The following is a 17,767-nucleotide window of genomic DNA, read 5'->3' as shown; positions in this document are numbered from 1 at the left end:
ATGCCCCGGAGCAACTAAGCCTGTGAGCCACAACTACTGAGCCTGTGCTCTAGAGCCCACAAGCCACAACTACTGAGCCCATGTGCCACAAATATTGAAGCCTGCACTCCTAGAGCCCATGCTCCGCAACAAGAGAAGCCACAGCAATGAGAGGCCCGCACACCACAACGAAGAGGATCCCCTGCTCACTGCAACTAGAGAAAGCCCATGCACAGCAATGAAGACCCAACACAGCCAGTAAGTAAATAAGTAAATAAATAAATAAGTAAAATTTATTAGGAATAAAAAGAAAGTGATAAAAGAAAACAGAACACCCCCTTCTACCAAAATTATGGTTAAGAGAGGTTTCGTGCAGATCATTTCCAAGCAAGGTGATGTACTGTGCACATCGGCCGTCTGAACAGTCTGTGATTTGGTTGGTAGGACATGCGCACACAGTGGAAAGAAATCCCCAGGGTGGTTAAAGGCCAGTGAGGGTAAATTTCTTTTACAGTCCCATTGTTTATAAAAAAAAATATGTTAGAAATGAAATTCTCTCTACATGTGAGGTCAAAGATCGAAAGGAACTGTTGTCTGGATTTGGGGAAAGATTGATAATACAATAATAGGGGATGTTGTGATACTGGAGTGTGGACAGTGGTCCATTAGATTACAATAGAAATTCACATTTGAATGAAAACAGTGTCTTTCTGACTTGGCCCAAAGACTTAAATGAACCAAGGAGGCCTTCTTTCCAGCACATGGATGTGTCGACGGGAGTATTAATGGATTTGCCAATTGCAATTTCTGGAAGTTAGCACCTGTTTAGGAGGATCTCCCTAAAGACAGTGGAGAAGGGATGCTAGTGGATTAATCCATTAGCATCCTATTTACACTTTCTTGTATGTCTAACTTTCCCCTTTATTGAAATGTTGTATTGTCCTGAAAGTCTTAGTGCTCTGGCCTAAGTGTTTTGTGCTGGCCTCCACTGAGAGGGAAGATATTTCTGACTAAGGATGGGTGGTCAAATAGGAATTGTAAGACTAGTGAAATTCACCTCCAATATTATCCAGTCAGTATTTACTGAGCAACTCCTATGTGCCAGGCGTGAGAGTGTGTGTGTGTGTGTGTGTATGTGTGTGTGTGTTTTCTAGCCTCAGAAGAGCTAGGCAGGGCACTGAAGATCTCTAATTCTCCCTCTTTGCTATTTTATCTCTTTTCTTACCATTGCACATCAGTAGTTTGCAGCCTGCAAATTGCATTTTCTCCTCAAGTATACCTCTTTCTTTCTCTGAAAATCTGAGTTTCACATTGGCATGAAGCAATGTTATTAGAGAACCAAACCATCCTGGTCCTAGAACCCGTGAAGTCTGGCTTCAGCCCTTCCACCTTGAGTTTTCAAGATGCAATTGTTTTCTTCTAAGAAAATAAGGGAGCATGCTTCTTGTCTTCTTTTCTGTGGGTAAGAGTAAGTTATGACTTTAGAATGTTGTCCAGCAAGTTTTGCAACGCAATGACCTCATCTGTATGAACTTGGATTCTGTGGCCTTACAAAAAAAGGAATAGAAGATTAATTGGAGGGGTTATTTGGAACAATTGATACTACTTTATCTTATTTGATATGTCTTTGGTTCTTAACTTCAGTTAAAGATGTTTGTTTCCTAATTGATTACTTGAAAATGATTCTTGGATGCGTTTCAGCACTGGGTATTTTTTATTTAAAAAATACAGATTTTCAATTGCAAAAAATGCAGAAAGAAGAAAATTAAAATAGTCTATGATCAGATATTTAAAAGTTCAATGTGGATATATAGCTATCTTTTTTTATAAAAGTGGGTTCATATTGTATAAACCATTTGTACCCAGTGTTTTTCATTTCATGTACTGTGAACATTTCCATGTTCTTTCATATTTTTCTCTATCATCATTTTAATATCCGTATAGTTATTCCCTGTGTATAATGTCATAAAATATTAACCCAGTTCTTCATTACTTGGACAGTGAGGCTATTTCCAACTTTTTGCTCTTATAAACAATGCTTCTCTGGACATCCAAATGCATGTATCTTTGGCCGTGATGATTTTCCTTAGGGATAAATGCTTAGCAGTGGATTAGCTATGTCAAAGTTTATGCATATTTTAAAAATTATTAATTGGCTTTGCAATATTGCCTTCTAAAGGGTTTTACCAGTTTACTCGCCTATGAACAGTGTATGAAGTTCTTTACCTGTCTCTCCTCTTATCGATAAGTATTATACAATTTTTTTGACTCATGTTTGCTAGTTTGATAGGCAAAAATGTTATCTGACTTTTCATTGTGTGTCCTCAATTATTAGTGGGGATGCAGATTTTATGTTTATTAGCCACTTGTTTTCCTTCTTTCATGAATTGCTTATTTATGTCTTTTGCTCATTTTTTATTAAAGTGTGGTTTTTCCCCAAGTGCTTTTTATATGTTAAGATAGTAAATATTTACTATCATTAATATTGTAAATATTTTCCTCTCCTAATATAATTTAAGGTAATTTCTTTTTTTTAATAATTAAAAAATTTATTTATTTATTTTTTGGCTGTGTTGGGTCTTCGTTGCTGCACATGGGCTTTCTCTAGTTGCGGTGTGCGGGCTTCTCACTGCAGTGGCTTCTCTTGTCGCGGAGCACGGGCTCTAGGCAAGTGGGCTTCAATAGTTGTGGAGCACGGACTCAGCAGTCACATCGTGCTGGCTCTAGAGCGCAGGCTCAGCAGTTGCGGCACATGGGCTTTGTTGCTCTGAGGCATGTGGGATCTTCCCAGACGGGGATCGAACCTGTGTCCCCTGCATTGGCAGGTGGATTCTGAACTACTGCACCACCAGGAAAGTCCCTAAGGTAATTTCTTTTTTTTTTTAACACATAAAATTTTCAATCTTGTGCAGTTAAGTCCATCAGTCTTTCCCTCTGAGGTTTCTGCCTTTATCATATGCTTAGCGTTTAGCCTTTATTTTAAACACTATAAATGCAATGCATACATGCTCCTTATGAAGGCTCCAGATGATGGATATGATGTAAAATGGAAAGCAGAGTTCTGTCTCCTGCTCTCCATTCCTGTACCCCAAAGTAGCTACTTTTAGCTGTTTGGATGCCCTTGGTCTTTATAAAAGAGGAGTAATTGATCTTTGGTCAATGGAACAACTACTTTCATTTGTTTATGCTGTGATGGTGCGGCAGGCTGTTGGTGGTGGCATCAGCTCCCTATCCTCTGTGTGGCATTTTCTTTCTCCAGGCCCTAGGACTGGTGTGGTCTGCATGTGTTTATGGCCGGAGGAGGGGCTCTCAGCCTCTTGGTTCCTGCTCTGGGACCCTGTAAGCAGCTTGTCCAGAGGTTGGGGTGGAATGAAAATGGGACAGTCCAGCTGGCCCAGTGTGCTGTCCTCTGGGGCATGAGATCTGGAGTCAGATGCATTTGTGTGGGTCAGGCCTTCTAAAAGGGGGCACACCCAAGGGGTCCCTCCCTGCCAACATCAGGTGGGCTAAATCAGGCTGTTCAAGAGCCTACCCTTGACTTCTGGTGACCACAGCTCCAGAGTAACGTGCCTGAGGTCACCTGGACGGTTGGACCCTGGTCTCAAGGCTCTGTCCTCCTCCCTCAGGCTTTTGGGCTATGCTATTGTAATGGATCCATTGTGAAATGCTTTTGTCAGTGCAAGGGGAACCCAACGCTCTGAAAATTTCTGATTCATCCTTATGAAAGGTTAAAATGAAATAACATTTTTTTAAACCGCATTTACAAGAAGCCAGCCTCTATTCTTCGCACAAAGTTCCCGAGAACACTGTTACACACCTCACAGAGCCACACAGGGAGGTAAAATGCTCCTTCCTGAAGGCCTTTTCAAATCAAGAACTTGGGTTGGATGAATATTGGTTTCATTCACAGAACATTTTGATATCTGATTTTTGTACCTGTTCAGTAGTCTTTGAAAACATACAGGTTAAGCTCAGGTTAAAACTGGTCTGCTATTTTTTTTTTTTTTCCCTGAGAAAAACCCGCTTTGGTTTGTTTCATTGCTTGGTAACAAAATTAATGCTTGGGTCCAGCTCAGGGTTTGGCTAATGGGAGGGTGGGTTGTTTTGGTCCCAGATTGATAAGCATGAGCTCTTGATGGGACTGAATTTCTTCTGTTCCAGGGGAAAACCGCTTGTCTGTTAGCCGGGTGCCGTCACAGCTCTTGAGAGCTGTGTCAGGATTCCCTGGGAAGGACGCCTCACCTCCTGGCCAGGTAGTGCAGGGGGCTCTGTGCAGTGTGGATGGAGCTGGCAGCTAGACGGGTGGAAGGGCGGGGGGTGCAGGGCGACCTCGGCGGGGAGTTGCTCTTCCACTCGCAGACCTGGGCTGCCCCAAATGCCACTGGTCTTTCCTCTTGCCTGACTTACGCCTTCCTGAACTCCTCTCACAATGGATGAATCCATCCTCAGATGTTTGGGAGGAGTCGGTATGGGATACGCAACACTGGGCTGAGGGGTGTGTCTACAGAGCAGCGCGGTATGACCCAGAAGTTTATCATCTTAAAGAATCCCCCTCTCTTGGCACATCTGGCTGGATGAGCCCTGGCAAGTGAGTTATTTTCTTCAAGCTTCCCCTCCTCATCTTTCCAGCAGGAATAATGAGATGATAACCTACAGGATGGCTGTAAGCATCTATAGGAGTCTGCATGTAATAGGTTTCTTAGCACAATGCCTGGGAGGTGGTAATACGCTTAGCTACTCTTAGGCGTTTTGGGGGAGAACACAGCACACATGCATGGACTGTGACCCGAAAACATCAAGGTGGCGTAAGAACAGTGAGTGGCACAGACAGGTAAACGTTGCAGGAATTCAAAGCACAAGGTATCCCCAAGGGCTGGGGAGAGAAGGGTTGGCTTTCTGGAGGTTCGAACTGGTCTTTGAAGGAGAATTCGCAGGAATTCAAAGCACAAGGTATCCCCAAGGGCTGGGGAGAGAAGGGTTGGCTTTCTGGAGGTTCGAACTGGTCTTTGAAGGAGAATTCTGTGGAAAGGAAGGTGAAGGCCAAGCAAACTTGGTGTGTTCCGCCCAGAGCCCAGATCTGTACATCACCTCTCCACTGCCTTTGTTTTAGTTGTTAAGGGCTCTGCCCAAAGCCATGTGGGGCTAGAGGCAGTTTCCTCTCTTGTACTCTATCCATCAGTGTTGCTCTTGGTTATTATGCTTTTGGTTGCAAGAGACAGAAAACCTGATTCAAACTGGCTTAAGCAGAAAACCAGAAAAAACAGCAACAAAACCCCAACAGTAACAGTGCAGAGGAGGCATTGATTTCACTCTTGAACAAACCCCACGGTGACGCCTGGCCTTTCCAGGCTTGTGTGCTCCCAGCTTCACATCCAAGAGAGAGAAAGCATCTCTCTTCCCCCATGAGTCCACCGTCAGGTCTCACTGGCCTGGCTGTGGTCATGGGTCCGCCCCCAACCGATCGCTGTGGCCGAGGTCCTACGTGTTTATTTTGTCATGCCACCTGCTCATCGTAGGAGCCTCCAAGTGACATGGTCTCGGGGGTTCTTACTGGTGGGAGGGGGAGTGGCTCCTGAGAAAACAAAAGCATCAATGCCCACTTGATGCTGGGACAAGGTCTATATACTTCTTGGGGTCGTTTCATCCACAAAGGCAGGAGAGGCACCGTAGAATCACCACCACCAAGAGCAAAAGCTTATCTAGTGGCAGCAAAAGAAGTAGAAATTTAGCTCTGGCTGTCCATGTCCCCAGGAGTGGAAGAAACTAGAGGGCCCAGTGTGTGGTCCTGGCACATGGCATGGTGGGGCCCATCCAAGCCAGGTCTAGAGAGCTGGCTGTTAGAGTCGAGGGGCACTGGACCACGGCACTAGTGACCGCTGCACATTCTGAAGGCAGTGTGGCCAGACAAAGGAGAGGCTGAAGAGGGGAGGGATCCGGGTGCATTGTGCAGGCTGGCCTTGAGTCCAGGGCTCAGAATGTGGAGGAAAGAACTTGTGCCTGAGAGTCCGTTATCACCCCTGCTGTCCTTCTCCTTCGACAGAGAGCCAGGCTGGTTTCCCTTCCCATGTCACAACCCGCTGGGTATTCCAGAAGCAGCCCACTCTCTGCTCCGTGGCTGCCAGGGGGGAGGGGAGAAGTAACAGCCTGTGCCCTGCGTGGAATCTTCTGGGGGTTGGTGGAGATGACCTCCAGGCTCCCCAGCCCCTTGTTTTCTAGAGGTGCTCAGAGCCCACCTGGCCTGACCGGTTTGCACGTGGTGTCTTCGGTGATGTCCCTGAGAGATTTGTGTGCAGTGATGTATGAAGTGGGTGCTCCAAGAGAAGGTGGTCAGGAATGGGAAGCAGATGTGAAGCCATGCGAGAGGGTGGCTTTAGACAGAGCCTGTGAGGGTGGCTTCAGCCTGATCCTGCTGGGGTGTAATCACCTCTCAGAGTTGGTGCTGAGCAAGAGAGCCGGGCTTTCATACCCCCATGACCTTCAGGCACTGGCTAAGGGCCACCCAGAGAGATGTAAACTCCAAGCACTTCTCGCAGGTTCAGACTTTTGGAAACAGAAACACATGGAAAGTGGGGGGCTGGGCACAAGAAACAGCAAAAGGCACTGGGGTGGGAGTGTGGTCTAGATGCAGCAGGGATATTGTCTATTCCAGTAGTGTGTTCTGTTCACAAAACTCCACTGCATGTTTTCTTGCTGAGACCCTTGAGCAGACTTTTCCCCTGTGGGGAACAGTCCAGGAAACACTCAAGCCCCTGTTTTAACTTGTTCTGAGAGGACTGAGCTAAACACAATCAACTCATCACACTGAGCAGGACAGGGGTGGCTTCAGGCATGGCTGCATCCAGGTGTCCAAATGACACATCAGGAGCTCTCTCTGTCTCTTGGCTCTGCCTTCCTCTGTTCTGGCTCCATCTTCAGGCTGGTGCTCTCCTCATGGTGGCAGGATGGCCACCAGAAGCACTAGGCAGACTTAAGTCCCTTGGAAAACTTTCAGTAAGGAAGCAGGCTTCTGGTAAGGACCCTGGGATGAATTCTGACTGAGTCCCATGCCCTCCCCTGAACAAATCTCTGATGCTGTGAGTGACCAGGCCTGGGTCACCTCTCCACTGGAGTGTGTGTGTGTGTGTGTGTGTGTTTGTAAAACTTTCCCAAGAAACATTGGGACTCTGTTACTAGGAGAGGAGACTAGGTTAAGGCTGGGTTCAGGCCCCAAAGTCAGGCATTCCGGGCCATGTTGCACCACAAAGACGTCTCGTCCTCCCTTAATGCTCATGTGACCTGTCCCTGACTTGGGAGGCTGGAACCCGGGCTCAGAGCTCAGGGGCTAGAGTCTCCTTTCTGGCGTGGACTGTGTTGCAGTGTGCGTTCATTTGCTTTATTTTTTCAATTTAATATTACAAGTTACAGGGAGGCATATTATAGACTTTCAAACAATATACAACATATATAAATATATATTTTAAATATATAAAATATAAAAATATAATATATCATCTATTACTATATATATTTATACATGCATATATAATAGAAAACATATAAAATATAAAATGTAAACCCCTCCCAATCCCAGCCCCAGAGAAAATCACTGTCCGTTGGTTTTAGGAGTATCACCTTCTAGATATCCCTTTCTCCATCTCAGTGACCCAAATTTCCACCTCTTTCTTTTTTTTAAAATTAATTAATTAATTAATTTGTTGGCTGTGTTGGGCCTTCATGGCTGCGAGCTGGCTTTCTCTAGTTGCGGTGAGCAGGGGCTACTCTTCGTTGTGGCGCGTGGGCTTCTCATTGCAGTGGCTTTTCTTGTTGTGGAGCATGGGCTCTAGATGCACGGGCATCAGGAGTTGTGGCATACAGGCACAGTAGTTGTGGCTTGCAGGTTCTAGAGTGCAGGCTCAGTAGTTGTAGTGTACAGGCTTAGTTGCTCCGTGGCATGTGGGATCTTCCTGGCCCAGGGATTGAACCCATGTCCCCTGCATTGGCAGGCGGATTGTTAACCACTGTGCCACCAGGGAAGTCCTTCCACCTCTTTCTTTAATATCCAGATGAAATTACTCCAGCCCCAGTCTCTTGTGTCTTTGGAAACCTTTTTCTTTTTTTTGGCTGCGCCGCATGGCTTGAGGGATCTCAGTTCCCTGACCAGGGATCGAACCCAGCCGGGTGGTGAAAGCACCGAGTCCTAACCACTGGACCGCCAGGGAATTCCTAAATCTCGTCTCCCTTACATTGTCACTTGTCACTTCTTGCCTTGAGCCCGCCCATCCATGTGTCCACTCACATGATTTTTACTGAGTGCCTGTTAGATCCAGAGTGTGTTGTAGGCTTTTGAGATGAAAAGATGCCTGCCCTGGTGGAGCTTACATTTTTGTGGGGTCCAGGCAATGAACAGTCAGCATCTGAGGGAGGGCCTCACTGGGAAGAGGGCATTGGAGCAGAGATTTGAAGGGGAGGTGAGGGTCTAGGGGAAAAACGTCCCAGGTAGAGGGAACAGCCATCGAGAAATCCCTAAACTGGGAAAACACCTGGAATGTTCTAGGGAGAGAAGGGAGGCTGGGATGGAGGGAGCCAGGTGACCGGTGATGGGGGCTGCACGTGGGAGAAGGTGGGGCACGTGCAGGGCAGTAGAGTGGGGTAGGACCCCACAGTGGGAGCCTTGGAGGCTGTGAGGACACTGGCTCTGATGAGACAAAATGGGGAGTCGTTCAGCAGCTCTCTCCTGCTGCCTTAGCCCCCCCACACGGGGCAGGGCTCCCTCCCCAATCCCTGGGGCAGGTCCAAGCCCAGGCTGATGAGGCATATAGGCACTGAGTGAATTTTGTCAGCATTTAAGCAAGATATGGGCATGCGCATGATGTGTGTGTAAATGCACAGATAGGTACCTAGAAGAATAAAAATGGACAGAAGCATCCACAGTGCTGGGGAGGGAGCCGGAGGTGGTGCAAGCAAGGGGTGATGGCCAACATGTGTTTCTGTATTAACAGCTGGGATCGCAGAGGAGATTCCAGCTTCATCCAGGTTGCTTCTCTCTGGGTCTCACAGCACCTGCTGCCGCCTCTTGGCTTTTCTTCACCTCCCTGCTTCTGCTTTTGGCTGCCTCTCCCACCCCCACTCTCTTCTCACCTTCTCTCTCTCTCCCCGTCTCTCCAGCAGCTGACCCTCTCTGTAATCCCTCATTCATTTTCCCCCAAGACCAACCATCCGAATGGTTCAGTTGACCAGCCTTATTCCTATCCCAGGACACATGGTAGATCAGTACGTTGGCTCTGGGACTTCCCTGGTGGCACAGTGGTTAAGAATCCACAGGGGACACAGGTTCGATCCCTGGTCTGGGAAGATCCCACATGCCACGGAGCAACTGAGCCCGTGGGCCACAAGTACTGAGCCTGCGCTCTACAGCCTGTGAGCCGCCACTGCTGAGCCTGCGTGCCGCAGCTACTGAAGCCTGTATGCCTAGAGCCCGTGCTCCGCAACAAGAGAAGCCACCACAATGAGAAGCCTATGCATTGCAACAAGCACCCCCGCTCGCCGCAACCAGAAAAAGCCTTTGCAGCAACAAAGACCCAGTGCAGCCAATAAATAAGTAAATCAATCAATCTGTTAAAAAAAAATCATACTGGAATTAAAAAAAAAATACATCAGCTCTGAAGAAAAAAAAAAGTGCCAGTGTGCTATTCCAGCTCACAGGACAGTGTGTGTGAGACGTAGGTGTCCTGTCCCACCGTCCAGGTGGTCATGGGAGGTCTGTATGCGTGTTAGGGAAGACAACTGTGACTCTGTTGGGGGAAATTCTCCTTTGCTTTTCACCTGTAGTTGCTGTCCAGAGTCTGTCTCTTTTCATGATTCCCTGTGCTGTACTTCTAGTTTCCATTTGCTTAGTCATTCAACAAACATTTTGGGAGCATCCAGGCCCTGCACTGGATGCTAGAGACATCTAGATGATTTTTTAAATACAATTTTGAAAGGTTACTTTCCGTTTACACTTATTACAAAATATCGGCTGTGTTCCCCATGTTGTACAATATACCCCTGAGCCTGTCTTACACCCAGTAGTTTGTACCTCCCACTCCTCCGCCCCTGTATGGCCTCTCCCTCTCCTCACTGGTAGCCACTGGTTTGTTCTCTGTATCTGTGAGTCTGCTTCTTTTTGGTTGTAATTTGTTGTATTTTTAGATTCTACATGTGAGTGATATCATACAGTATTTGTCTTTTCCTGCCTGACTTATTTCAGTTAGCATAATGCCCTCCAGGTGCATCCATGTTGCTGAAAATGGCAAAGTTTCATTCTTTTTCATGGCTGAGTAATATTCCAGCGTGTATATATACACCACGTCTTCTTTATCCGTTCGCCTGTTGATGGACACTTACGTTGCTTCCCTATCTTGGCAATGGAGGCACACAGAGGGTTTTGATCAGAATCCTGATCCCTGGGAGGAACATACTCGTAAACGGTGGAAAGCCTTCCAATAACAGGGTTATTGCCTCCTTCTTCCCCTTCTTCCCTCCTCCTCTTCCCCTCCCTCTCTGCCTCTTTCTTCTTCTCATCCCTCCTCCTCCTCCCCTCCTTCATCATCGTCCCCATCACCACTAACATTTATTGTAACTGTTCTAAGCATTCCACACACATTAACTTACTTAATCCTCACAACCACTCAAGGAAGCGGATGCTATTCTTACCCCCATTTTACTGGTGAGAAAATTAAAGCACAAAGAGGTTTGGTAACACGCCCAAGGTCACACCACTAAAAACTGCTAGAGCAGAGATTTGAATGCTGGTGCTTTGATTCTAGAGCAAGAGAGGTAGCCGTGGCCCTCAGTGCATTACACCATCATCCAGTATTCTGATGAATGTTGGTTTCATGAGACAGTAATAGACATTCCAGAAGGAAAGGGGAGCAGTTAAATGGTTTAGGAAAGACTGGGCTTAATAGGGAATTAAACAGCTTTCTTTACTGCAGGCCTTCTCAGAGCCTTTAATTTGCTAAAGTATGAATCTCTAGCAATTTCCAAACTTAGCTGACCGTGCTTTGGGGAGTGGGAACACCTTTCAGCATTGCATGGCACTGGTATGTTACTGAATGCAGTTTAAGCAAGGCTGCTTTATGGCTTCTTTTTTCCTTGCCATTCCTACTTGTAGTTTTTGGACCTCATCTTTCTCTGACAACTGCTGAGTATCCTTTTACTACTCACTCTACTTATATGATCCATGCAGAGTGGGTGGGTGGATTCCATGTGGAGCGTGTTGTTCTGACACTTGAGGCTCAACAGCATTTGTCTCTGGCACTAATGAAGTTGGTGTGGAGCAGAGCAGGCACTGAGCTGGACTGGTAGCATGGTCCAGAAGGGCAGGAGGGCAGCAGGAGGGCAGCAAATACACGCCATGTGTAGTCTGCTGACATCCCACGTGGCAAGGCAGGGGCAGTGTCTCGGTCTCAGACAAGGTGTGGGGTCCTCTCTGTGGTTGGTCTTTAGAATCCAGGGTGGACACGAGGAGCAGGAGACTGTCCACAATGTGTGCAGGTCTGTCCAGGAAGTGGCTTCATCCATCAATGGGGCTCACTGTTGCTCCCAGCTGGAGCATCTCTGCCCTCCCCGTGGCCTTTGGCACCTTCCCTCGTGTGGACCATAAAGGCTGGAAGATTTGTGTTCCCTGAGTGAAGCAGGGATGAAGCAAGACTTAAGTTTTGCTTTCAAGTTGAACTTACAGGGATCCTCCTGGGGTGATTTCCACTCTTGGCTTCTTAAGACTTTCACAGCATGGGAGAAGGCCCACAGGGCAGCAGTTTAAGACAACACATGGTCCTGACCTGGTCAGAACTAAGCTTGAATTCAGTCTGGCTGTGCAACTTCTCAGAATCTTGACTCTGAGAAAGAAAGAGTGAAGGATAGAAAGTGAGTTTTAAGGAGAAGGAGAATGCAAAAACCGAAAGTCTTTTAAAAAAGGAACAATGGCAGGACTGTGTGGGACTTTGGAACTGTAGGCACTAGAAGACTCTATGGGAGGTGATGAAGTACAGTCATCGTGTGGATGAGATGGCTAGTGGCCTCCTGATATCCATTCTTCCCTTTCAAGTAGCACTGCTGCCTGGCTAGTCCCAGCCTCCCTTGCAGCTAGGTGGGGTTATCTGACTAAAGTCTGTCCAATGAAGTAGAAGAAGGAGTAGTGAGTGGTAATTCAGGAACTGACCTTAAATGGGAGGGAATACCCTTCATTTCCTCTTTCTTCTTCTGGCTACTTGGAATGCAGATGTGATACCTGGGCTTGAGCATCCATTTTAGACCTTGAGGTGACATGCCAAGGATGGTGAAGTACAAAAACAGAAGGTGACAACTGTGGAGCCACCACACCAACCCTAAGCTGTCTATCTCTAGACTACTTTTATGTAAGAGAAATGAATGGCTTGTCTTCTTTTAAGTCACTGTTATTTCCAGGCAGCTGTCAGGGAGTTCTGTTATATCAATGGAACCTATACAGCCATAACTCTCCCTTTCTAATCTAGATGGGTGGGAGCCTGAAAAGTAAAATTCTGGAGATCTGAGGTCACAGTAGAAACGTGGAGGCCTCGGGGTGGTTCCCCTGACTGGCTCAGGCTGCCGCTGTCCACCGCCCCGCTGTACTCCTCCTTTTTTGGCCAAAGCCGTGAAAGAGGTGGACATAGGATGGTGGGGAGGGGAAGCTGTGACTGGTCCTAGCGAGGCTGGGCTGCCAAATGTCTCATTCTGAAAAGGGAGAAGGTTTCACATGGACAAGATGGAAGGACTGCTTGTTCCCTCTGGAAAGTTCTATTAAAATGACCAACCCAGACACACTTTAATATTAATGGGAAATTCCTCCCGTTGTTTATGAAATCATTTTAGAGTTGATTTTAAAAAGAGAGGAGAGAGAGAGAGAGAGAAGAAAAAAAGCCATTTGTTAGCTAAACGAAGCCCAGACAATTATTTATAGATGCATCTGAGTGGCTTGTTTTAACACGGAGAGACTGTCTGAAAAGACTCCACTTTGACACCGGTAAGCACCCCTGGCACTAAGAATAAATTTATGAATGTCTTTTATGAGAGTCAACAAACGAGACAAATAACCCCACAGACCATCCTTCACGTCGAGAACCAGAACAAAGGCACTCGTATTTGTCACTCCCTTGGGACAGAAATGGTGCCAAGCTGTGCAGCCCTCCCTGGGGCCGGATGCTCCCCTCTAGCTAATGTGATTTCTTTGGGCACTGCCACCGTGGCAGGCGGATGCCTGGTTTATTTCCATTCCTCCACTTCTCTGATTTGTTTGGGTAGCTAAATATCTCTTTCCCAGGAGAACATCTGCTTTTTTAAAAATGGAAAAAAGCAGGAAGACCTCCAAGCCATTAGACTGGAACTCACCCTCTGGTGAGGCAGACCAGAACCTCATATAATGTGGCTCCTGGGGTCTGTGCCACATCTCAAGAGAGAGCTCGTGCTACCCAAGCTCCATCAAGACTCCTGGAATTCTATCCCGTTCAACGGACTTCAAGACAGTTCCAATTCCACTCTAGGACGCCTTAAGCTTCTTCAGTGCTTTGACCAAGTTGAGGTCATTTTTCTTGCTGTCTCATTTGTAGATGACTTCTATCAGTCACACCAGAGTTTGGTTGGAAATGAATCCACCGCAGTTCAGAGGTGCAAAAAAATGTGGAAAACCTCACAACTAGTCAGTCAGAGGTACTTAAAAACCGACATGCTTCTGAATGCAAACAGTCTCTTTGGGGCAAATCGTCTTTCAGCGCTCCCTCCCTTTCCCGGGGGGCCTCTGGATAGCAGGGGATGCCCCCCTGGCATTGTGGCCCTGGGGGGGACTTCTTGCTGCAGCTGTGCTGTGGGCCATCATGTGTCTGATGTGTCTGGTCTGGCCTGGTCCCTGGCATCCCGTAGTGTGTGTATGGGGGGGCTTGGTTTGGTCACCCTTCTCTGTCCGTGTGTGGGTCACGGCAGCACCCGCTACTGAAGGCTCTGATCTCTCCACTCCCTTTGGTGGTGAGTGTTCCATGTTTGAATGCAGTCTGGTCCCACCCTGGGGTCTCTATTGGTGCACGGATACTCGCCCTCCCAGGAGCACCTGACCACACCAGGTGGCATTTCACACTTGACTGGCTGCTCACCGCTGCTCTGGGGAGATTCTTTGAGATGGTTTCTGTATTAGTTCCCTCAGGCTGCCATAACAAAATACCACAGACAGGGTGGCTTAAACAATAGATGTTTATTTTCTCACAGTTCTGGAGGCTGGAAGGCCAAGGCCAAGACGTTGGCTGGCAGGGTTGCTTTCTCCCAAGGCCTCCATCCTTGAGTTGCAGATGACGGCCTTCTTGTTCATCTTCACATGGTTGTCCGGCTATTAAATCGTACCCTGGTGACTCTTCCTCTTCTTGTAAGGACACCAGTCAGATTGGATTAGGGTCTCACTCTAATGGCCTCTTTTTAAACTCAGTCACCTCTTTAAGTATCTTATCTCCAAATATGGTTGCATTTTGAGGTACTGGGGGCTGGCACTTGAACATATACATTTGAGGGAACACATTACAGCCCATAGCAGTTCCCTTCCCCTTGATGTGCCTTGATAGTTGTACCTTTCTCTCTCTCTCTTTTTTTTTTTTTTTTTTTTCTGGACGGCCAAGGTGGGATTGTTGGGTTTTTCAGAGATCAGGCCAGGCCAAGGGTGTCCCCATCCCATTTGGTCTGCATCTCCCTGTATCCTCAGCACCATCCTTCAGACCTGAGGAGAGGAAGCCTGGAGAACGCCCCTCCTGTTAAATCCTGTCTCTTCTCTCAATGTAGCTAATGTGTCTGGACCACCACATGGTGTTCTTTGCAAGGGAAGCAGTTTGGAATTTAGAAATTCCTTTACTCAACCAAACCTGACATTCAAAACTACTTTCTCACTGCTGCCCTTACAAATCTTGTTTGAAATCCAAAGCGCAGCAATCACCTGGCCCCCTGAAGCAATGCTTCAGAGCTTTGAGGCAGTGGGGGTGGGGGTGAGGGCTGCAGAGCAACTTGACTTACAAGGAATGAAAAATAAATTTATATGATATTGTCAGAATTATGATTTCTTTTTTTTAATTTTAATTTTAAATTTTAATTTTTTTCTTCAGATCTTTATTGGAGTATAATTGCTTTACAATGGTGTGGCAGTTTCCGCTGTACAACAAAGTGAATCAGCTGTATTTATACGTATATCCCCATATCCCCTCCCTCCTGTGACTCCTTCCTACCCTCCCTACCCCACCCCTCTAAGTCATCACCCATCATCGAGTTGATCTCCCTGTGTTATGCAGCAGCTTCCCACTAGCTAGCTATTTTACATTTGGCGGTGTATATATGTCAGTGCTGCTCTCTCACTTCATCCCAGCTTCCCCTTCCTCCTCTGTGTCCTCAAGTCCATTCTCTACATCTGCGTCTTTATTCTTGCCCTGCCACTAGGTTCATCAGTACTGTTTTTTTTTTTTTAGATTCCATATATATGCATTAGCATACGGTATTTGTTTTTCTCTTTCTGACTTACTCCACTCTGTATGACAGACTCTAGCTCCATCCCCCTCAATACAAATAACTCAAGTTTGTTCCTTTTTATGGCTGAGTAATATTCCATTGTATACATGCGCCACATCTTATTTAGTCATTCATCTGTTGATGGACATTTAGGTTGCTTCCATGTCCTGGCTATTGTAAATAGTGCTTCACTGAACACTGTGGTACATGTGTCTTTTTGGGTTACGGTTTTCTCAGGGTATATGCCCAGTAGTGGGATTGCTGGGTCATATGGTAATTCTATTTTTAGTTTTTAAAGGAACCTCCATACTGTTCTCCGTAGTGGCTGTACCAATTTACAATCCCACCAACAGTGCAGGAGGGTTCTCTTTCTTCACATCCTCTCCAGTATTTATTGTTTCTAGAGTTTTTGATGATGGCCATTCTGACCGGTGCGAGGTGATACCTCATTGTGGCTTTGATTTGCATTTCTCTAATGATTAGTGATGTTGAGCATCTTTTCATGTGTTTGTTGACCATCTGTATGTCTTATTTGGAGAAATGTTTATTTAGATCTTCTGCCCATTTTTGGATTGGGTTGTTTGTTTTTTTGATATTGAGCTCCATGAGCTGCTTGTATATTTTGGAGATTAATTCTTTAGAATTATGAGTTCTGTTTCATATGTCGTGTGACTTTTTTTCAGTTCAGATCTTTTTAAAGTTCATTTTCTTTTCATTGTGAAAAACAGCAAATGTTCATTTTAGGAAATTTGGTAAATAAGTTCAAAGGAAAAAAAAATCATGCTTAGGTTTAACATCCAAAGACAGCCACTGTTATCATTTCAGCCTATTTCCTTCCATCTCTTTTTCTATGGATAATTTTTAGGCTTTATTTTAAATTAAACTTAATTTGTGTTTTATAAAACTGGTGGGACTTCCCTGGTGGTCCAGCGGTTAAGACTCCACACTTCCAATACAGGGGGCCCGGGTTCAATCCCTGGTCAGGGAACTAGATCCTGCAGGCTGCAACTAAAGATCCTCCTACATGCCACAATGAAGATCCCATGTGCTGCAATTAAGACCCAGCGCAGCCAAGTAAATAAATAAATATTTTTTAAAAACTGGTAATACTTTCAAATGGTTAAAAAATAAAAACAGCATTCAGTGGTGTACAGTGAGAAGTCTCACATCCTTTCCTGCTTCCGTTCACCCCACCCCCTATAAGTCATCGAACACCCCTAGTTTTTTGGTGGTTCCAGAGTTTCCTTATTCAAATACAAATCGAATATACACTCTTCTCTCTCCCTTTTCTTACACAGAAGGTATTAGCATTCTGCAGCCTTCTGTACCTGCACAACTCCCCACATTAGCATTTCTTTAATAGCTTCCTGCAGTCCAGACGCCCAGCTCTCCCCATCCCTAGCTGTGACACTTTGGGCAAACCCCTTCACCTACCTGGGTCACGCTTCGCCGGTGACTCGGGTCTTTGAATTTATGGGAGCTAATGTTACTTGTCCCTTTTCCCTCTTCCTGGTAACAAACCCTGCTACCTGCTCTCCCACCGCAGCCCTGGCCACATGGTGTGGCCACAAGACCCAGGCCTGGGCAATCAAATGACAGTCATTGGTTCTGGGATGGTCACGTGACTCCAGGTGCCTAGGACTCTCCTCCTGGCACTGATGGGAATGCTGGCCTCCTCCTGCCTCTCTGGGCTTGCCATGCTGGCATGATATGAACTTGGTCGTCTCATGGTCATCTTACCCATCACATGGAGGGGACCCATCACTGGTAGGACAGATGTGGCAACATTCAGAGGGAAGCAGAGAAGAGAGGTGACGCGCCCTGATGATTCATTAGAGTCTTGGATTTAATGCTGCCTTGAGATCCATCCACTATTCCAGTTAGGAGAGTTTCAGCTGTGCTCCTGTCATAGCTGGGAGAGTCCTAACTCGTCCTGAGTTCAGTGAAGCCCCTTGGGGAAGGAGGGGAGCTCACTGAGAGGTGGGGGTTAAGGGCATAGGCTCTGGAATCAGACTGGCTAGATCCACATCTTGCCTCCACCACTACTCAGTATATGGCCTTGGGCAAACCGTGACACTTTGACATGTCCGTTTTTGAACTTGAAGGGTGACATGATTGAACGAGTTGATATATGTCAGGTGTGCAGCTGGTACCTGGGCCATCACACTCTCACTAGCTCCCTCTTCACGCCACCCCATCCCATCCTCCCTCTCACCAGCCCAGTTGCTGTTGAACATTCATTTGAGTTGTAATTGTCAACATCAAGCTGGCAGGAAAT

This window comes from Hippopotamus amphibius, chromosome 1 (assembly GCF_030028045.1).
Source record: "Hippopotamus amphibius kiboko isolate mHipAmp2 chromosome 1, mHipAmp2.hap2, whole genome shotgun sequence".
In the NCBI taxonomy this organism is placed as follows: Eukaryota; Metazoa; Chordata; class Mammalia; order Artiodactyla; family Hippopotamidae; genus Hippopotamus; species Hippopotamus amphibius.
This window is presented reverse-complemented; position numbering follows the sequence as displayed.